Source organism: Balaenoptera physalus (assembly GCF_965194825.1).
Source record: "Balaenoptera physalus genome assembly, chromosome: 6".
In the NCBI taxonomy this organism is placed as follows: domain Eukaryota; kingdom Metazoa; phylum Chordata; class Mammalia; order Artiodactyla; family Balaenopteridae; genus Balaenoptera; species Balaenoptera physalus.
Genome location: NC_138885.1, coordinates 107,530,591 through 107,553,186, shown reverse-complemented (window position 1 = coordinate 107,553,186; position 22,596 = coordinate 107,530,591). Strand labels below are relative to the sequence as shown.

The 22,596-nt window shown below is 43.8% G+C and overlaps 2 pseudogenes across 2 annotated transcripts; both read right to left on the bottom strand.

Moving 5' to 3' along the window:
* Nucleotides 1-15,371: 15,371 nt before the first annotated feature.
* LOC309662250 (potassium-transporting ATPase alpha chain 2 pseudogene) lies at nucleotides 15,372-16,542 on the bottom strand (annotated as a pseudogene). The gene has a single exon. The product of its transcript is annotated as a potassium-transporting ATPase alpha chain 2 pseudogene (transcript).
* LOC309663481 (potassium-transporting ATPase alpha chain 2 pseudogene) lies at nucleotides 16,382-17,391 on the bottom strand (annotated as a pseudogene). Its single transcript has one exon. The product of its transcript is annotated as a potassium-transporting ATPase alpha chain 2 pseudogene (transcript).
* Between the last annotated feature and the right edge of the window lie 5,205 nt (nucleotides 17,392-22,596).

Sequence of the window (22,596 nt, the reverse complement as noted above, 5' to 3'; positions counted from 1 at the left end):
CATCCCTGCAGCTCCCTTTCTCAGGCCTCGATCTTCCTCTTGTTTCTATTTTCTAACCCCTGTGAACACCTGTGTGATTTTGGGCATGTTTTGTGTGTTTCAGGCTGTAATGACTAGAGCTGAGTTCCAATCTCTGCAGGCAGGCTCCAGCCAGCTGCGTGAACCTGGGCAAATCACCCAATCTTTCTGAACCTCAATTTATTCTCCTGTAAGATGGGGATAATGATATCTAATTCATCTAGTTGTTATCAAGATCTCAGGAGGACCTGTAAGTTCTTAGAACGTAGAGAATCTCAGAATCTGCTGGAATGAGGCAGTTTGGTGAGTGAGGAAGAGAGAATCTACAGAATGTGGAGAAGACCAGATTTTTGAACTTGATTTTAGTCACAGAGTAATTGATTCTTCCAACGTGACATGTGGATCTGTGGATTAGCAGATGTGGCTTAGGGGCACTGTGGTCAGTACCTGTCCTGGAATGTGAGCTTGAGTGCATGCTGATAATGGCGTTTGGGGTGGATGTGTGGGATAAAGGAGGTATCTGAGAAGGTCTCCCAGCACTGGGGATTCAATACGATTCTAGCATCTTAGGAAGTGGGAAGCTGGAGGGCTAATTCACCATGTGAGATGGTTTGAGAAAGTGCTGGAAGGCTGGAGAATGAAGTTGTGTGGCATTTGTCTTTGTAGGGGTAGAGGTGGTGTTTTATGGCCCTTTAAAAGAAATTCAGGAAGGTGGGGGAGGCCAGAAGATGGAATGCTTTGAAGCTCCATCCATAGAAGGTTTAATTTAGGCTGAAAGAGGCTTTGGCTAATGGTAGAGGATTCAGCAAAATATGGGGAGGGTGGAGTGAAAGGGGAGGTGGATGGGACGATGGAATTCTACCAGCTTTTGCTTATGAGAGCACACCCACCTCGGAGAACATCTTAGAATGGCTTATTTGTTTATTTTTTTCATTGCTTTGATGTTTCAGACAGCAACCCTCAAAGCAGCCTACCAGACTCAACTTAGCCTCAGCAAACACTTAGCTCCAGATGATCTGTGTCTCCATGTCACGCCCCCTCTGGGCCCTGCGGCCCAGGCAGATGGGCAATCCGAAGCACTGGAGAAGCTGCTCTTGATGTGAACACCACGGAGATCATCAGAGAGCCCCATGGGTGTGGCAGGGTCAGGGGTAGGCTTCTGGCAAAGCCCAGCCTTCTTCCCCTCAGCAGCATCTGGGGGCCATGAACTTCTCATAGTCTCCTGGAGAAAAGCTGCTATGGAGAGGAGGAGACCAAATGATTGGTGTCTTGCATTGGTATCCTGTGTCCCTGAGTGATCTTCACAATTTCTAAGCAACTCATTCTAAGCCATGTGAGCCTGGGATAGGCTTTTCCAGGGAGAAGCAGATTAGGTGTTATTCATTTAGATTTAACTGTCTAAAAGAGATTGACTTTTTAAAAGAACTGAAGTATAGTTGATTTACAACGTTGTGTTAGTTTCAGGTGTACAGCACAGTGATTCAGTTATATACACACACACACACACACACACACACACACACACACACACATATATATATATACACACATACATATATATATTCTTTTCAGATTCTTTTCCATTATAGTTTATTACTGGGTATTGAATATAGTTCCCTGTATTATATAGTAGGACCTTGTTGTTTATCTATTTTATATAGAGTAGTTTGTATCTGCTAATCCCTAACACCTAATTTATCCCTCACCCCATTTTCCCTTTTGGTAACCATAAGTTTGTTTTCTGTGTCTGTTTCTGTTTTGTAAATAAGTTCATTTGTATCATTTTTTTTAGATTCCACATATAAGTGATATATATTTGTCTTTCTGCCTGATTTACTTCATTTAGTTTGATAATCTGTAGGTCCATCCATGTTGCTGCAAATGACCTTATTTCATTCTTTTTTATGGCTGAGTAATATTCCACTGTATATGTGTGTGTATATATATATATACACCACATCTTTTTTATCCATTCATCTGTCAATGTCATCTGACATTTAGGTTAAATAGTGCTGCTATGAACATTGGCGTGCATGTATCTTTTTGGATTAGAGTTTTCTCCAGATATATGCCCAGGAGTGAGATTGCTGGATCATATGGTAACTCTATTATAGTTTTTTAAGGAACTTCCATACAGTTTTCCATAGTGGTTGCACCAATTTATATGCCCACCAAGAGTGGAGGAGGATTCCCTTTTCTCCACATTCTCTCCAGCATTTATTATTTGAAAAGATTGACTTCTTAACACTTTTCAGAAGGCCTGTAAGCATTGCAGTCTCTTCCCCTGTGGAGGAAGATACCCTTGGCTTGTGCCCAGAACTTGAAAGGGACTTTGGGTATTGTCACATCCCTGCTGTTTTCTTTCTTATCTGGCGCAACAAGAAGTTTGGCCATCTTTGGACTCCTGTTTGAGACTTCACTCCAACTGTATTAGAGGTAAGTAGTGTTACTGCAAACCCTACCAGGTGCTGATAGCATAAAGGGCTTAAGATTGCAGCTAGAGAACCTGCATTCAAATTCTGGCTTTGTCACAGTGTTCTGGGCTTCAGTTTATTTCCCTGTGAATGGGAAAAATAATGAAATCTACCTCAAAAGTTTGTTGTGAGAATTAAAAGAGATGATGAATGTGAAATGTAAAAGAAAAGAAATCATAAGCATAGGAGAAGCACTTCAAAGATGGCGTCGTTTCTTTCACCTGGGTTCCAACAAGTCTTTAGTATTTTGGGGCTGAGAGTTCTAGTTGTGTCATTAAGAGAGTTCTAATCAATGGAAGGGCTGGGGTCCTGTATTTGGTGAGGATGCAGCCCAGTTCCATCACCCCCTTAGAATCTTCATCATGTTTCTTGGGTTGCCTTTTTCTGCAGACCAAGCAAATACAACTCTGCTCAAGTGTCCATTATCTGTAGGTTGAATATACACATCACTTGAATTGGACACATCAATTTAAAATGGAGTTATAAGACTAATCACTGGCACAGGGACTCCTGCCACTTTGGATGACACTGAAAGAGTTCTTGGTCCCACGTGCTACCTGGCAAAGGCACAGAAAACTGTCTGAACCAAAGTCATCTTCTGATACCTCCTTTTCTTCCCTTGGGGGGATTTTTGGTCTTTCCATGTTACTTCTAATTCTTGCTCATTTACCTGAGTGGTCTCTATCTTGTTTCCTTCCTACTCCCTTTTTTCTACTAACTGACAATGATTAAGGTTGATCTTATGTTGCAAATGCAACCAAAAGAAAAGGAATTCTCATAATACTCTTATCAAAGCAAATGAAAACAGTAAACTTGGGTATAGTTAAGAAATAAGGAAAAGAATGACAATACTCATGATATTGAGAGTGTGGGGGACAGGCACTCATGACTTGGTGGAAATGTAGTTTGGTCCAACCCTACTAGAAGGCGATTTGGCATATGTATCAAAAATTAATAAACTCTTACATGATGATTTTACATCTAGGAATATTCTGAAGAAGTGACCGGGCAAATTCACATAGTTGTATATGCAAGATGGGGAGCTTATTACAGTGTTGTTTATAAATACCAAAAATTGGAAACACAGTAAATGTTCGATAATGGGGATCTGTTGACTAGATTATGGAATATCCATATGATAGCACACTACACAGCCAATTAGAATGATGGTCTAGATTGGGTGTTATTGTTAAAACTGAGAAGAGAAGAGATTACAAAATATGTATAATTTTTATATAAACAAAGTACTAATAAGTGCATAGAAAGAAATCTGGAAGTTATGCAGATTTTATGGGAGAGGAAATTAAGCGGGATTTAATTTAAAGGAAACTTTTCTGTTCAATTGAATTTTGATTATTTTTTTCCTACAATAAACATATATTGCTTCTTTAATAAAGAAATCACAATATTTTAAATAGAATCAAGACCATTAACACAGACTTAAATAGTGTCCAGCTGACATTTCCATCAGAATCCCAAAGTCTCTATCTTTCTTTCTCTTTAGAATAGATTTGCTTCCCAGGATTCTAGAAATGTAAAACACAATTAGTTCTTCAGCAATATTATTGACTAATCTTGTGCTGAATTTACTAATTTGCCAATGATACTGTTTTCTGCTGTTTTTTGTTTATGGCATTTCTACTTCATTTGGGCTGAAGGAAAGCTGAAGAGGGATTCTTAGTCCTGTTTTCATTTTTGCATGACTGTCCTTTCCAGCTGCAGCTTTGGAGAGCAAACAAACATTGAAACCCCAGCAGGGAGGCAGCTGTACCCATCCCAATCAGTGTGGCTGGAAGGAACCACTCTTGGGAACTGACCCAAGGGCAGAAGCTCATTTCCCGTCCTCCCAGCCGTGCCACCCTGTCTCCACTTTTCCTGGCTTTCTCTGAGCCTTGTTCCTGGAGGGCTTTTGGACTGAGTTTAGGGTACCTGTAGCTTAGTTCTCTTTTCCAGAGGAACTTAATTTGTCCATGAGAAATGAGTTAGCATGCAGAGCCTGGAGGTGTGAGACACTTTTGTTCTGAGATCTGGAATCTTCCTGACAGTCAAGAAAATCTTGAAGAGTAAAGGCTAAAGGCCTAAAGGATGGAGCATTTGGGTTCTGGCTTGGGTAGGCATGTTCTCTAGAGAAGGCAGAGTGATTTTGTTAAAAACAAGAAGATACACTGATGTGGGGTTTCTGGGCTGGTGTGAGACCGGACCCTGCTCCCCTGCAATCCTGGCCTCACACCAATGTGTGAATTCATTATCAGAGCACTTGTTAAATTCTGGGTTTCATTTAGGGCTTGGCTATGTGCAGGAGAAGAAGAGCAGGATGGGACAGGAAGTTGAGAGGTCGGGGTGAGAAATTTGAAGGATTAGGGCAAGTGAACAGGATAGCATAAGATACAACTGGGGGTCGGGTGGCATGGACCCAACTTAGCAGTGGTTCTCTAAATTGCCAAAGAATATTGGATGGACCCCAGTGAAAGACTGCTGCTGGTGGCGTGTTCCTTACTTGCAGTCTCCATCTGCAGAAGAGAACAGAATAAGACACCAGGAAGAAAATCATGAGACATGGCAATCAGTATCCAGTGGAATTTTCTCTCCTGGAGAATTTATTTTTCAGAAGGAAAGAGGTGATCCTGGCAGGACTGGTTTGGTTGTAGCTTTGCAGAGAGGTAGAAGGATTAACAAGAAGACACACGGGGAGGGAACACTAGTTACCACCTTGGCTGCTTTTCATCCCAACCCTCGCCTCTGCTAGGAGAATTTACCACTGTGTGAGTCTTAGGTATGAAGCGCGGCTCTTGTCCCCCCATAGGAAGCTCAAAGAATCAGAACCCTATTCCCCTGTGACCCTGGAGGCTACGCAATGTTCAGTGCTCCCACTGGAGGACTTTAAGTCTCAAGAAGCTTGACAGAAAGAAGCAGGGACAGTGCAGAACTCGTTCTGGTGCTGGTGACTCCCAGAATCCAGGGTCTAGTGGTAGTGACAGTGCAATGGTGGTGGTGTCGCAGGACAAGTGACAGTAAGAATGCCACCTTAAACACATGGTTTCTGGGGCATAAACTTGGCTATTCTCCCTGAAGAGTGGAATTATCTGTCCTTCCTGTTGATTCTTTGAGTTACCCAATGTTGTTCCATTAACTTCTTTCCTGAGGATGAAACAAGCAGAATCACCTTTAGCTCATTTCTAGAATTTGTAACCAAGAACCTGGACTGGTATATCCTTGAAGATCTTAATCTTTTCAAGAACAGAAACTTGCATTCCCAAATGAGAATATATCATAACCCTTTTCTTCCTTCCTTCCAGGTGTCCCTCTGGGACGACTTGTCACTGGACGCCCTGATTCTATCCTATGCCCCAATTGTAAGGTGGGCTTTGGCGAGTCTAGGTATTTTGAGCTGTGAGTTTTAGGATCCCTGGGGTTTTCCTGGTGGTTGAGAGGGTTTATGTAACAGAGATAGGCTAATCTTAATTTGTCACCGCTACTAACCAAACAAGGATTTATAGAAATCAGCCATGTATCATTCAGTCCCAGATGCCACCCAGACTATAGCAAAAAGATGATTCAACCAAAGAGATATATCAGCTCCATCTCCTTGAATAATACCATCTTGCATTTATGTGGGGCTGTTAGCTTTTCAGACCTCTGTTCAGTCTGCTCTCTCATCAGATCTGGGAGAGCGGTAGGCATGGAACAGTAGTTACTTTTAATCTCCGTGAGCCTCTGTTGTCTCATCTATACAGTGGGTCTAAGTGTGAGAGGCCAGGACTTATACCTATGCTCTGTCCTTTATCTTTTTTTTTTTCTTTTTTTCTTTTGGCTGCACCCTGCAGCTTGTGGGATCTTAGTTCCCCGACCAGGGGTCTAACCCGGGCCCCCTGGAGTGCAAGCATGGAGTCTTAACCACTGGACCGCCGGGAAAGTCCCTCTGTCCTTTATCTTGTAGAACTTGAACAGGGTCAATACAATGGCATAAGTATCTGCCAAACTAGAAATCTGAGGAAAATTACACTGGAAAAAATTAAATGGACGCAATTTTTGGAAGGTAGTACCCTCAACTCTCCTGGCTCTGGGGAGGAGAGAACATCCATAACTGATTCCACTCCCACTTTCTTCTTCCTCCTTCCTCTCCTCCTTCCATCCATTCTGTTCACAAACCTGTTCCGTATTCACCTATGTCTTTTGATGTGGTCCTCTCATTATAGTCCCAACACTAGAGCAATTCTTGGCAGTTGGTTATTAAACAAAATACTTGAACTTAATTTTTCTTCCCCCTGCCCCTGATGGAGGAGCTGATGAACTTGGCATTGGGAAAGACGGACATGGAAGGCAATATGGAAAACAGAAAAAAAATCATGTCTCTGGATCAGACAGGCTTAGAGATGCTCAGTTAACAGCCTAGATTTTTCTAACTCACACTGTGACTTTGGAAAGTGACTTAGAGTATAGCTGGAGCTTTTGTGTTTGCAGGTGACAGAATCCCAACTCAAACCGCCTTCATCACCAGATGTACTAGATCGTGTTCCTGGGAATGATGTGGTGGAACGTGCATCAGGCATGTCTGATTTGAGAGGGTCAACACTCTCATTAGCCTGCTCCTTCCAGTTTTGTTTTTTGTTTGTGGTGGTTTGGTCTAAAAGGCAACCTCAATGGTCTGAAAGCATGTCCACTTCAGTGACTCCCATATCTGAGTCTCCTTTCAAGTGTCCCCCTGCATTCTGCTATGGTCTGTCCCTCCTCGTCCATTTGAGACCATCAGGGAATCTCCAAGGACCTGGGTCCTTATGATCATGACTCTAGAACATGGGGCAGAGGGAGATGGCATTCCCTGAGATCCATCTAAACTCTTGTTACCATCTTGCCCTTTCCCCCTGTTTTGCACTCAAAGCATGCTGTTCTACTGGGGCCGACTCCTGGTGACCCGACGGGGAGCTGAGCTGGATTTCTAATGTGGTGATTGGAAACAGAGATGCAGTGGGGAGTTGGGGAAGAGGGAGGTGGCTGATTCAGGAAAAGCAGCCAGTTCTGCTGGGCCAGCCTGCTGCCTGGGGTGGTATCTGAGGCTGGGATCTGGACACAAGTCTGTCTCCCATCCAGATTTCTGCAGCAGGAACAAAGTGACCTGGTCCTTGTCTGTCCAAGCCCTCACGCAAGCGGTTTCTGTCAAGTTTTGTAATGTGAGAGCGTCTCTGGAGGCCGAGGCCTTCATGCTTAGCTGCAGGTTGTTGAGACGCCATTTCCAATCATTTTAGCAAGTGAATTGGCTTCCAGATTGACAGCCTTGGAAACCGGATTCCTCTGTTTGTCCCACAAACAGGTATTGCCTGTGGATTGCAAGCAGAGGCAGAACACGGTGTCCAAGGCCAACTCCTGATTTTCTATGGTTTGGGGTGGGTGTGGGAGGGTGAGGGAACATGTGGAGAGCCCAGAAAAATTATGTCTCTAACCCAGAATTAATAATGATTATGAAAACTCAGCCACCTGCCTTAACTTCCCCCTGAATAAGATGTTTCTAAAGTCAAGTAGCTGAAAAGTGACATTCAAACGATTTCAGTTCTAACTCATCCATCACTTTGAGGCTGCCCTCCAAGGACAGAGTTGATGAGAAGCAAAGAATGTTTCTGCCCCTCTTCAGTCAATAGAGACAGGAGAGAGAGCCCAGCCCTTACCCCTCCTTCCAGGTGTAAATCTGAGAATCTGGTGAAATTGGTGCTAGAATTTCAAATGGATTGTCTTGTTTAATTCTTACCGCAAGAAGAAAGACAACAACAGGAGTATCTATGGTTTATTAAGCACCTACTATGCACCAGATGCTTTATACATATAATCTCTAATCCCCAAACACTCTTGCGAGGGAGTTGTCATTACCCTCATTTTAGAGACGAAGGGTCTGAACAAAGAGTGTAGAAGAAGTTGTCACTTGCCCAAATTTACATGACTCAGAAATGTTGAGACTGGGATCCAGGTGGACATATTTTCACTCCAAGTCAGGAGTGCTTTTTCCCATGGTGCTCTGGGCAGACTCACGATCTCCATCTTTCCCCAGATCCAGGACAGGTCAGGATCAGGGAAGAGAGACGTCCACTGCTCACCCAGCTCTTGGCTCCTTCACTGTACAGCTCTTGGCTGGAATCCATTGTCCTGGTGTACCGCTTGGTTGGGAGAGGAAATGGATTAATTTGTCTCCCAAAGCTTGGAAAGGTAGAGGTGGCTGGGCAGAGGGATGCCAAGGGAGGAACCAGGGGTGGAGATGGGAGGTGAGAAATTGGCTGTGTTGGTTTAGAGAACTGTTTACAGATATTTCTCAAGGTGAGGGGCATGTGTACTCTGTCTTTCCTGTGTTCTCGGAGATGATGGAGGCCTGGTCTAGGGAATTCTGTTTAATAACAAAATTTACAGGTATAAAAAGTTTCTGATTTCTCTGATGAAGACTGGTCAGCAGGCCGGTCAGATTCACTTATATCTCAGGGTTGTAAGAGCATTTTAGAACTGCTCAGCTGCCCTTTTAGCCAACATCAGTGGTCCTGGTGTCCCCAGAGAATTTGGTGGAAATCTCCCGAAGACACCATATGGTTGGGAGGAGTCAAGGAGCCCTGGGAAGAAATGTAAAGCCATTAACCAGAAAGATGTCCTGGGCCAGGAGCTCAGAGACAGTGATAGGAAATGGTTGCAGATTTGGAAACTGGGGCCAGCTTCACCACGAGGAGACAAACTCTTCAATGTTTGCTGATGGGTCAGCACGTTGGACCCTCCCCTGTCCAGCCCTGTCTGCCACTTTTCCCACTCCCACCCCTGCCTTCTGCTTTATGTCTAGTGCTACTTCCCGGCCCCAGTCTTCCCATTGTACTAGCCTGAGATGACCACAGTCCCCTTAAGTAGTGGTGACAGGGAGAGAAGTTTCAAGGACAGTCAAAACAAAAATAATGCTCCCCAGAGGGTGGACTCCATACCAGGCACTATGCAAAGTGCTTTATGTACGTTAACTCTGACCCTCTGCAGAGAATGAATGTCCATTTTACAGAACCAAGATTCAGAGAGGTTAAGGGACTTACTCAGGGTCACATAGCTAGGAACAGAGTCAGAATCCAAATTCAGGTCTGATGGGCTCCAGAACCCACAGCAAAGAGGACAGAGTAGAAGTGGTCTTTCTAGTCATAAATACCAACATCACTGCTCTGTTATCCCTGTGCTTGGTGTGATCTGCGGGATTCTGCGTGATGGGTGCTGTTAGCCCCAGATGAAGAAGCTAGAGCATAGAGATTTTGAGTGAAATATCTATGGTCCCAAACAGGTCAACAGAATAAAACAAGATGTGGGTGGTCCATTAATTTATTCCCTCTTTGCAAAAACTTCCAAGAGATCCAATTGATTGCATGAAAAATATCAACTCAGGGAAACACGTCAGTCAAACTGATAAAGATGTCAAACATCAAGACACATGTTTGTCTAGTGAGCCAAGTATAAGAAATGTGGGTGGGTGATGTCTTTGAATGCTGGCCAGGGTGATGCTCATATTCATAGTATCACAGATTCCAGAGTAGGGAAAGTCAGAGGGTCTAGCCCTTACTGCATCCCTGACAAGCCATCGCCCAGTTCCTGCCCAATACACATAGTGAAAGGGAATTTGCATTTTCAGGGCCTGTGAATTCTGCTTCTGGACATTCTGACTTCTGGTCAATAGAAGTAGAACTTCAGTATTCTCAGCCTGAGTTCCTTTAGATGCAAATGAGGCCACCATAAGAGTCAGGACCCTTTGGGAATGCCAAATGGTCCAGCCACTTTGGAATACAGTTTGGCCATTTCTTATAAGGTTAAATATATGCTTACCATAGGGCCCAGTGATCCCACTCTTAGGTATTTCCCCAACGACAACATTTGTCCACACTAAAAGTTGTATGCGAATGCTTCATTCCTCATCATCAAAAACTGGAAACAACCAAACATCAACAACAATAGTCCACCGATTGGCAGATGGATAAACAAACTGTGGTGTGCCCATACCTGGGATACTACTAGCATAGCAAGAAAAAAAAACATAGGACTGATATGTACAATGTCATGAATAAATCCCAAGAGCCTTATCTAAGGGAAAGAGGTCACACTCAAAGGCTACATATGCTATGATTTCATTTATATGACATCCTGGAAGAGACAACAAACAGAACATATACATATATTGGGACAAAAGAGATTGGTGGTTGGCAGGGATTGGGGGTGCAAGCGAGGTACTGACTTCAAAGAGGCATGAGGGGATGTTTTGGGGTGATGGAAATGCTCTGTATCTTGACTGTGCAGATGATTTTACAACTTTAGGCGCTTGTGAAAATTTATTAAATTGTACATCTTCAAAAGCTAAATTTTAAGTCTGACTTCAGGAAAATATTAAAAAAAGATACAGATACAAAATTGAATCACTGGATGGCCTCCATCTGTGTGGCTGCAGAAGCTTGGTCCTCATGGTAAGAATGGTAATGAGAGGACCCCTGCTCTGGAAATCTACAAGGACTCCCGTCCACGAGGGCCTGAATCCATGCAGCCGCTGCCAAAACCTGGCCGCTACTCTCTTATGGGCCAATAATTCTGATGTTCCAGCAGCTCTGTCCGGGGCTCTATCTCTGAAGCTGCATTTGGTCTGAAGTCTGTGTCAAGGCTTTTCCACCACAGGCCGCTGATGTGCTCCCTGTGCTCCAAGATTCTTGATAGTAATTTTTTTTTCCTGCCAAGATGGAAATGGTTTCTTTTTCTTGGTGGTCTACTCCTTTGCAGTTCTCTCTGAAGAACTGCTTGTGTCCTTAAATATCATGGCTTTTTAAATGTTTACACAAGACACTTTGCTCTCTATACACATGTCACCAGCGTGCCTGGGACTGAGGCAGATTAAAGCAAGGCCACCACCATGCTCTTCCCAGTACCTCCACTCTCACCCTTGACGCCCAGACCCTGGGGCGATGTCCAGCACTCCAGGGTTTTTCTACCCTCGTTGCAGATTCTCCTTTGCTTCTTCCTTTCAAATTTACCTTCTCTTGGCACGTGCTTCACGCACACCCCAAATTCAGCATGCCCTTTTCTATGTCTGAACACCAAGTTTTTCTATGGTCAAGTTCTTTCCCCAGAATATTCTAACCTTCTATGCAAATTAGTGCTGTAAATAAATTTTGGGCTTGGAGGAGTATACCTAACTTCAGATGTTTGTGATAGTTCAATTCTAATTTTGGCTAAAACCTTTTTTTTTTTTTTTTATTATAGTGAAGATGTTTTTGCCTCTAGCATCTTCTGTGTATTGTCCCCATTCTTCTCCTCTTCTGCTGAGCTGAGCAAATCTAATGCCTCTTCTGGTGACAGGGCTTCAGCTACTTGAACACAATGATCAGGTTTTTCTGGACTCTTCTATCCAGGCTGGCTTAGCAAGAAGGCCATGTCTGTTGAGGAGTCTTCATCTGGAGCCCTGAACTAAGATGTGGACCCTGGATGAGAGAAGAAAATAGAAAAAAAGAGAGGGACAGGTGGCTCAGCAAAGGACAAGCAGAGGCACCTACACCAGCAGCCCTGGAAGAGGGACAGCCCTGGACCCACCTTTGCCTCCTATGCAGGAACAACCTGTCCTTGCCACGTCATTACTGAGCAAAAAATCTTCCCATCAGAGAATCTGGAGTGAAATGATACTACCCCTGAAAGTTTTCCATGGAGTTATTGGCATGTTTTTGAATAAATTATTTTTACTTTTTGGCCCCAAAGTGAATTTAGCATCTCCTAGGAGTATCAGCTTAGGCTGGATTTGGGGTAGAGGCTTAGAAGGAGGAAAAGTCCTGGTTTTAATGGAAGAAACACCCCAGACACGTGGGGAAAAGACCCAAAAACTAAAACAGAGAGGCGTAGTGTACCCAGCCCTCCTCAAAGCACGTGGGAGTTGGCACTGTGTGTGCAATTCTGGTGCTCAATCAAGGTTGAAATATAACCCAAACGTTGGTGAGTCCAGGGGCCAACTCCCTACATTTCTGGAATGGTTTCACTGAGAATTAGAAATACATTTTATGGATCAGAATTCCTCTTAGTCTTTACCACCCAGGCTGCCTCTTCTGTCTTTATTGGACAAGACCGACCCCATTCTGAGCACAGCAATGTTGTCTGAGCACAGATGGAGACCCCCTTTCCTCTCTCTTCAAAATTCTTTGCTGGGGAGGGCCCTGTGTTTATTTGGAAGAAATATTTTGAGTCACTACGGGTGCAGGGTGACACACCCAAGGGTATGCTCAAGTAACAAAAGAGGCCTTCGGAACTCGTGCGTGTAGGACAAGGAGGGGGATTTGTGTTGTTCCTGGGAGGGAAGAGAGGAGAGAGAAGAGTAGAAAGAGGTGAGAGAGAAGCCAGGATATGGAAGAGACCTGGAGGGTGATCCTGACTCCTGGAAGGTTTAATGTATAAGTAAGTTATTAAACTCACATTATGGACTTAGGGATGAGTAGACTAGAGAAGAGCTGAATCTTGTGCCTAAACTTGAGGGGTAGAGGCCAGAGACTGTGGCAGGGATGCAGGAACTATCAGTCTGAACCTGAGTTACATTTGTTTCTTTGTTTATTTCACCCATTGAACTTGAACTCCTTCCTCTGGGGGCTCCACCTTTGCATTTCCAGTGCCTAGCACACTGCCTGAAACATAAGAGGCCCTCAATCCATGTTGTTTAAAAGAAAGAAGGATGGAAAGATAGGAAGTAAAATCTTCTAATTTTGCAAGTAATAAAGAGTAAGAGATAATTGAGACTGTCTCAGAAACTTCAAAGTCCCAATATTGATTTCTTGTAAAGTCTTCTGATTCATTCAAAGGAAAACGGGATCTGTTAAACTTTTCTTAAAACATTGTCACTTTTATCTTGACACTGTCTCTTCTTTAAGTCTAGCCCAGATGCACCTGCTCCTTGAAGCCTCTTCTATGTCCCTAACTGGACATCATGGTACATGACCTAGAATCACGGAAAATTAGGATTGAGAAGGGACATTAGAAGTCACTTACAGGGACTTCCCTGGTGGCGCAGCGGTTAAGAATCTGCCTGCCAATGCAGGGGACACGGGTTTGAGCCCTGGTCTGGGAAGATTCCACATGCTGCAGAGCAACTAAGCCCATGTGCCACAACTACTGAGCCTGCGTTTTAGAGCCCGTGAGCCACAACTACTGAGCCCATGTGCCACAACTACTGAAGCCTGCACGCCTAAAGCCCGTGCTCTGCAACAAGAGAAGCCACTGCAATGAGAAGCCCATGCACCGTAACGAAGAGTAGCCCCCGCTTGCTGCAACTAGAGAAAGCCCACACACAGCAACGAAGACCCAATGCAGCCATAAATAAATTTTTAAAAAAAGTTCACTATATATTAAAAAAAAAAAAATCACTTACAGATAATCTTATTCCTGGACCTTTCTTATGTCACTGAATTCTTTCTATCTTAGTTTGTTTGTTTTCTAAAATGTCTTTTACTTTAAAATGAGGTCTCTCTGGGCCTGTCAACATAGATGCTGTTCCACACATGAATAAACCTAAGTTGAAAGCATGAAACATGATTGGCATAATGCTGTGCTGGAAAGTGCTTTGCAAATGTTTTATAAGAAATAGATATTATTATTTCAAACCAATATGGCTTCCTGGTGAATGAAAGACCCTTTTGTTCAGTACAGCCCCTTGAGTTAGGATATGCAAAGTGGACTTGGAGTTTGGATTTGGAGCAGGAATTGGAAGAAGTCCAACTGGTGTTCCAGTAGTAGGGGTGAAGGGCCGTCTGGGAGGGAGAAGAAGAGGTGAGGCAAAAATGGATGGACCAGTGAGATGCTGAGAGTTGGGGGTGAGGGGTGACATGGCAGGGAAAGCATGCTGTGGCAGCATCTGAGAGTCAAAGTGGGGCATGTCCATGTTCTCATGATGTAACCTTGCCCCCTTCTCCATTTCCTGCACACCTTGAGTTGGATTTTTGAGCAAAGTGGCCAGTTTCCCCAGGAACTCACAGACATCTTGAGAAAGGCATTGATCTTCAACAGGATATAGAATAGAGGTATGAGAAATCTTACCTAGAGCTTAAGAGCAGGGAGACCCCAGCAGATATCTGGGTTACACAAGATTATTTAATATCTTGGAAATCTATGTATATACAAATAAGTGTTTCTTCTCTACAACATCACCTTGAAATTTACATATTTTAAAACCGGAGATAGAGATAAAATTTATACATAAATAGTCAAATCTCAGCTGCAAAGTACAAAACATCAATTGAGTGCCTTTCATATAGCTTTTGTCTTTCTCTGGTATAAATTTGGATGATGTCATTATTACACAAGAGAAATGAAGATCATCACCAATGTGAAGTTGGGACACTTGGGCAAAAAGATGGTGTTAGTGACATATTATCCCAACAGGTTCCACAGTAAAGCCTGATGAAAAGTTTTCACACATCATTATACACCCAAAGCAGAAGATATGGATGTGACATATCTACAAACCAATCCTGAGCCAGGAGCCTGGTGAAATCTAGGGCTGTGACACTTCCAGTGTCATAGGAGAGAATTACTGCTATGATAAGCTGTGAGGCAATCCCTACCCAGATGGCTTTATTTCTGGAAAGACCTTGTTGGAAGATGAAATTGCTCCAGGTCTTCTTCATGATCAGATATGCTATTTGGTAGTTCATGATGCCAGTGAGAGCAGTTGTGTAGCCTGTACATTCTAGGTATTTCCTCTGATACCTTGTCCATTCTTGTCCATAGCAATCGCCCCCGTCATTCATGCTGTTATTCCTCCATTGCTCCACAGGTTAATGAGAGTGCTGGGCCTAAATCTCCTCTGTGCATACATGGTGACACAGACAACGAAAGCTCCTGGGCTTGCATGAGGCCAGTGTGTTGGCAGGACTACATGGCAAGTGACTTGTTCACCAATCTGTCCATTTTCTTATAGTGGGGTTTCTGGTTCAAAATGTCACTTTCAGCTTTCCCATAGGATAGAGCAATAAGGGAGTTAAGTCTGTGCCCAAATTGATGAACAAGATAGTAATGATGCCAGTGATCAGGGCAAGCCTGACAATAGTGTAAATCAAAAAAAATGCAAAGCTTGGCAATGTTCTGGGTCAGAGTATAAGCAATAATCTCCTTTAGGTTGTCAAAGGTTAGGCAGCCTTCCTCTACCCTGTGGTTAGAGATGCAAAGACATCACTGTCATCCAGTAAGACTGTGTGGCCTGCATTTTTGGATCCATTAGAACCTGCTACCCTCATGGCAATCCCAACATCTGCATTCTTTAGAACTGGAGAAGCGTTAACTCCATCCTCTGTCACAGGAACAAGTGCATCTGTCTCTGACAGCCCACATCAATGATTGGCTTCTGCTGGAGGGATGTCTGAGCAAAGGTGGTTTCCAAGTACTCGGTTAAGAGCTCATCCAGGTGCTCTTGATTTATGTCCTTCAGCTCCATACTGGACATCACAGTGGCTTTACCCTATTTGTGTACTTGCTCCATAGCAGTGTTGAGGCTTTTTCAATGTCTTCCACCATCTATCTCACTGTTGGCTGAAATGATACCTGGCAATAGTGTTGGCTGTGAAGGGATGATCACTTGTGACCATAACAACCTTGACCCTAGCACTCTGGCATTTGGTAAGTACCTCAGGCACAGTGGACCGAAGGGGATCAGTCCTTGACAAGAGCCCACAAATCAGAAACTGGAGGTGGGAAAGGTCATGGCATCTGTCAAATGAGTAGGCTTCTGGGAACTTGATTGCTGGCAGGAAGAGGTGACAGAAACCCAGAATGTGGCTCCCCCAGACCCCCTAGCTCCATGTACATGGTGTGGAAGGCCTTAGCTGTGCCCTTGACCCGAGGCTGTGCTAGGACATCAATAATGATGGTGCTGCACTTCTCTAGGATCTTCTCAGGGGCCCCTTCATCATCGTGAGGCAGCATCTGTCACTGCGGTCATCCACCTCATGTATGGGGACTGAAATTTGTCGGTAGAATCAAAAGGGATTCCAGGCACTTTGCAGTCTCATTTCCTAATTTCTATCACATCCCCCAAAATGACCTCTGAAAATGACCTCCAACGACAACTTTCTCCATGATGGTTTCTCGTGTCCTTGTTTGAACTCAACTTGGTTATACGGTGTTATTATCTTGAATAAGGAGGCCCAGATTCCAGAGCTTCAGGCAAGCAGTTGGTTTTTCTGTTCGTCATGTGTCAGCCACATAGATCTGATTGTCACACCACACATGGGTTCTGTTGTGAGTCTGAGGGTCAATCTTGTCAGAGCAAATGATAGAGGCGGGACTGAGGTCTTCACTGCTTCCAGGTTGATCTCCAGGCAGTTCTTGGTCACCTGTTTTTCTGTCATTAATGGAGTGACAGTGACAATCACCAGGAGGTCCTCAGGTGCATGGGCCACAGCGACACCAATGAGGAAGGTGGTGGAGTCCAGGACATACTTCATGGACACTGTGATAAGAAAGAAAAGGATGCTGGTGAAGTGGCCACTTCTGCCACAATACAAACAAAGTGCTCAATCTCAGTGGCAACGGCTGTCTTCTTATTGCCAATTCCTGAAGCCATTGAGGCAATCTGTCCAATGATGGTGCCATTGCCTGTGTTGGTGATTGTGCCAGTTGCCACACCTTTAAAATAAGTTGTAGAAGAGAAGCTAGTGTTCTTTGTTTCAAGGGGATTGCCATGAGTAAAGTCACGGGAACAGGACTGGGGCTCAGACCTCCTAGTGAGAGATAAATTATCTATTTTAGCTCACTGAGAAGCCAGCCACCTGATATCCCTAGGAATTTGGTCTCCACCCTTAATCTCCACCATGTTCCGGACCATCAGCTGCTCTTCAGGGATTGTACTCTCCCTTGCATCCCAGATGACAAAAACTCGGAGAGGAATAATTTACTGAATCTTAACATGATGTTGGTGCTTTTCACTTATTGGAAATAAGCAAATATCACCCCAACCAGAGCAAGCACAGAACCCAAATACACACTGTCTAGGGATGCACACTTATCATTGGAGTACTGAATTCCAAATGCAAGCCAGCATAAGACAGCTCCTGTACATAGAAGGATGGAGAAGCCCCACACCATCTATTGAGAAATTTGACAATCCCTCATGTTTCTTTGAAAGGCCTGAGTGTACTGGGGCTGTCCTGAACCAAGAGCTCTTCATCTCTCATGCTGGACAGCACTGTATCTCATTTGGATCATAGTTCTCTTCCAATTCCTTATTGCTCAATTTCTGATCATCTAGGTGAATTCTTTCTTGAGTTCCTCTTTCCAGTGATTCTTTATGAGTTCCTAGCAGTTGTACTTCAGGATCTGGTACTTCTCCTGGCCATCGCCACTGGGTGTTTTCTCTATGTCTTTAGTTCCACTGAGCTTCACAGAGTAAGTTTTTGGTGTTGTTTTGCCCATGATGCCGATGACATGGGCGCTTGTGGAATGAAGTTGGTCACAGAAGGGCATAGTTTCAGGGTGTGAGCCATACTAAGGGCCTGGAACTCAGGGGTCCAGCTGCAGTATTTTGAGGTGGGAGACCTGAAGGGCCAGTCTCAGACTGGACCCTGTGCTACTGAAGCCCAGTGGGTTCAGTGCCTGCTCATAGTTTTCTATCTTATTTTTGCTCATTTAAAAATCTACTCTACCAGGTTGAAGTCCTCCCGAGAGCAGAGCCTGTGTTTGTTTTACCATTGTATTCTCAACACATGGGGATTCAAAATAGATATTTGTTGAATGACTAAATGATCTCATAATTTGGGACCTGTGGGTTTTGGCCATCTCTTGACAAAGTAATATTAGCCTCTGTCTAGAAGAGATAAAGCCTGGACAAATGTGCTTCATAAGGAGAGGAGCTTGAACCAGGTCAGCATTTCTCAGCTGAAGCCTCTGGAAATCTTTGCAGGGAATGAGGTACACAAGTCAATCTGAGCCTCAGTTTCTGCATCTGTAAAGTCAGGATGAAAATAGGGGAAAGGCAATATTTACCTCTTGGGGTTGTTAGAATTAAATGAGATAATGCATATAGAGCACTTAGAACTATTCCTGGTACTTAGTAAGCACTCAAATTTAGTTATTAATATTAATATTACAATACATAATCATAATAAAAAAGTAATGTCTTGTAGGGGCTGTAGATTCTGTAGCTCTATTTCATTCTATTGGTCAACTATTAACTGCCTATGACACATGAGAAATTGTGGAGGAAGAAAAACATTTGTCTGATTTACCACAACTTACTAATCCAGAGATGGTTGGCCACCAGCAGCATCATCTTTGTCCCTGCAGATAGAGTGCTCATTCTAGCTCATGATGACATTTTTGGTAGTTATTGACTTTGGAAGGTTCATATGGTGGTCTTTCAGCCACCTTCTCAAGAGAAATAAATATATGCATCACCCTTTATGGAGCTCTTTGAAGGAAGTGAACATGTTCCCTTTATCTCATTATCCTGCACATCTAGAACACACAGGAGATGCTAAATACGCTTTTGAATGAATGAATGAATCCTATTCATGGAAGGCATTGATATTGAACATTGGTTCAAAATAATTCAGAATCAGTGGTGATTTAGAAGCGATGGAATTGAACCCCAAAACTTCCTTAGAGACCTTTCCTTATGGTGAAGTTCTCATTATGTTATGATGTAACCAACAAACTTGTGCCCACTGAACCCGTTCCAGATTTGGATCTAGCAGCTGCCTCCACAGGGAAGAGAGAGTTAAACAACAGATTTGTTCTAATTAAAAGTCATTCAATCTGGGCTCTGGAGGGATACAGTCTGATGTAAACCCCATCAACTTCATCAACAATGCCATGATCAATTTTAAGAGTTGAGCTGATGTGGCTTATCAAGGGACCTTAGCTACTATGACACCATGGCCTGGCTTGATGCCCTCAGCCAAAGCCAAGTGTTGGGTGGGTAGCTTGGCTCTCTCAGTAGCTTGCTTGGCCCACTCTGGTGGTATGTGTCAGGGCAGCAAGAATGCATTGCCTAAGCTAGGAATGTGGACTCTCTGAGGGCTGGAGGAAGAGGGGAATAGAGGGAGGGAGTTCTGATTCCGGTGGTGGAACAAGAGAACAGGTTGTCTAGAAGGACATGGAAGCAGTCCTTGAATCCAGCATCCTTGCTGTTATCCACAGTTACTCACAGTTAATGTATCGTGGGTATTGTTCTAGGGCAGGGAAAGAGTGGAGCCAAACCAGGAGCAAATGACAAGGCACATTCCAGATCTGGTGCATAGGTATAAACTTGACCTTGGAATAAAGTGGGCGTGGCTGGGGATGCCATGACTTTATAGGAGGTCCCTAAATTTAATCTTTGGAAAGAGATATGTTCATCCCAAGGATACCTTCGGGGCCTATCTTCGCAAAGAGATACATCCTAATTTGATGATTAGAAGGACACTAGAAGTCCTGTCTTCTCCCCATCCCAGCCTTTCCCCATCCAGGCAAAAAAGGACCACTAATAATCTCATTCCTTCTCCCTTGCTGATTGTTCATTGATTTTAGCTTATGGAACATTTTAAATAAGAACAGGTTCACCTCACTGAATTGGAATTTGGGCTTGAAAGGCAGGACCTTAGGACTTTGAAAAGTTTTGTAGAAAAGGCATTGTTGTAAGGGCTCCTCTATTACCAAATGCCATTCTCACTGGAGGGAACCGAACCACTCCTCTAAAGTGACTCATCCTGCAGGTGACAAAGTGGCTGTGGTCTAAGTTTCTGGTGCAGTAAGCTTGATACTATGAAGAATATGTTATTTGCCCTCTTTGCTCAGCCATCTTAACTTTCTGACATCCCTAGAACATACCAGGCTTTTTCCTGCCTACACCCTCCACTGCCCTGGTCTTTGCATGACTGGCTCTTTTTTATTCTTCAAGTCCCTGCTCAAGGTCAGCTTCTCAAAGAAGCCTTCCCTGACCACTCAATGTCTAAAGTAGGTGTTCAGCTCTACCTCCCCCAATATGCTCTAGGACAACCCTCTAGTTCTTTCTTTTCTGACCCTCTTCACAACTCTAATTGCATTTATGCATTATTCACTTGTTTGTTGTCTTCAGAGTGTGAGCTCTATGAGGGCAAGCCTGTCTTGTTCACTGCTGTATTTTCAGGGTACAGGACCAACCTATTAGAATATTTAAGTCTATTATGCACACTTCAGTACTTTGGTAATTTCTGAGGATGTGAGTTGGACCCAGACTCTTAAAGCTTAAGGTCTAGTTGGGAAGACAGAAAATTTGTCAGTAGCACTTGCTTTGAGAGAGGGAAGACAGGGAACTGCTGGAGAAACACCCAAACAGGTCTGCAGAAGTTAGAGGAGGCTTCCTCCTGGAAAATAGAAGCACTGAGACCCAAAGAAAGTAGAAATTAACCAAAGAAAGAGGGAAAGAGTTCTGGGCAGAAGGGATAGCATGTGCAAAGGCCTTGAGGTGGGAAAAATGATGGCACTTCTGAGGACCTGGAAGTTTAGTAGGTACAAGAGGGCTAGCAGCAAGAGATGAGAATGGAGACACAGCAGTGCCTAGAGCACAGCATGGTGAAGCCATACTAGATTTGGATTTTATTCTGTAGGAAATGGAGAGCTACTGAAGAGTTATAAGTAGAGAGAGGCGAGTTGATGTTCACTTTTGAAGGATCACTCTGCTTTGTGGGGAGCAAGGGATTGGAGGAGCAAGACTAAAGAAAGGGTAAACATATAAGGGTATATTGGTGGCCCAGGAGAGCAAAGATGGCAGCCTGGGCTAGGAAGGTGGCTTTGGGTATGGAGAGCATAAGAATGGTTCATTAATATTTAGGAGCAGGGTCTAAAGATAGATGATTGACTACGAGGGAAAGTGGAGTGTCGGAGTGCTTAGTGAGGCTTTGGTGGAGATAAGGATGAGGCCCATTTTACTTGGGCATCTGTGTGGGTGGTGATGGCATTCATGGAGATGGGAGAGCCAGGGGGAGGAGACATACCAAGTATGTCATCATCTTTGAGCCACCCTTCCTTTTCTCTTTCCCTTGGGAAATTCCAGCTGCCCTAGAGACTAAGTGCCATCTCCTTCTTGACTTTCCCTCTGAGCCCTCCTCTGAACCATAGCACCAGGAACTAGCCTGTACCCTTTGCCACTTGTGTATGCTGCTATGAATTATTTTATCCAAGTTAGTCTTGTGTTTCCAACTAGGTGCTGTGCTTATTGGTGGCAGAACCATTTGTCTCAGTGACTGCCGTGGGGCTAAGTACATGGCAGATGCTCAGTCCTTGGGGACTGTGTTTGTCAGCCTTCTACAGAGAAACCGAACAAATAAGATGTGTCTGTATAGAAAGAGATCTTTGTAAGGAATTGGCAGGCAATTATGGAGGCTGGCAAGTCCAAAATCTGCAGTGTGGGCTTGCAGGCTGGAGACCCAGGAAGAACTGATGGTGCAGATGAATTCTGAAGGCACTCTGCTGAAGAATTCCCTCTTACTCGGGGAGGCAGCTCTTTTTGTTCTATGCAAGCCTTCAACTGAATGGATGTGGCCCACCTATATCATGGAGGGCAATCTGCTTACTCAAAGTCTGATTTAAATGTTAATCTCATCTAAAAGCACCCTTCAATTGTTATAAGGAGTTAATGAGTCAAATATTTCTAAGGTACTTAGAGTGGTGTCTGGCACATAAGAAATACTGTGTAAAGCTGCATGCAATGAATAAAAACTGTGAAAAAAAAAACCCCACAACAACCCATGCCCTTCAAGTTGACACACAAATTCACTATTACAGGGACTATAAGAGTGATTTTATGCAAATCATGATCATGCTTTTAGGCTAAATGAGTGGTCAGGTTGGCAAGGCTATAACTTCTTGGATTTCACAGGCTCATATATTAAAGTTGAAAGAGAATGCCTGGGCCCAGAGAGGTGAAGTGATTTTCCCAAGTTCACCCGGCAAGGTACTGCCAGTAGTGGAACCCAGGTTTCTAGACATCTAGAAATGTTTGCATTTTTTCTACTGCATCTCATAATGGACAATGTGTGTGTGTGTGTGTGTGTGTGTGTGTGTGTGTGTGTGTGTGTGTGTGTGTATGTGTGTGTCCCTGTCAAGAGGCCAAGATACCTCACTGGAACTGTGACTTGCAATTTTT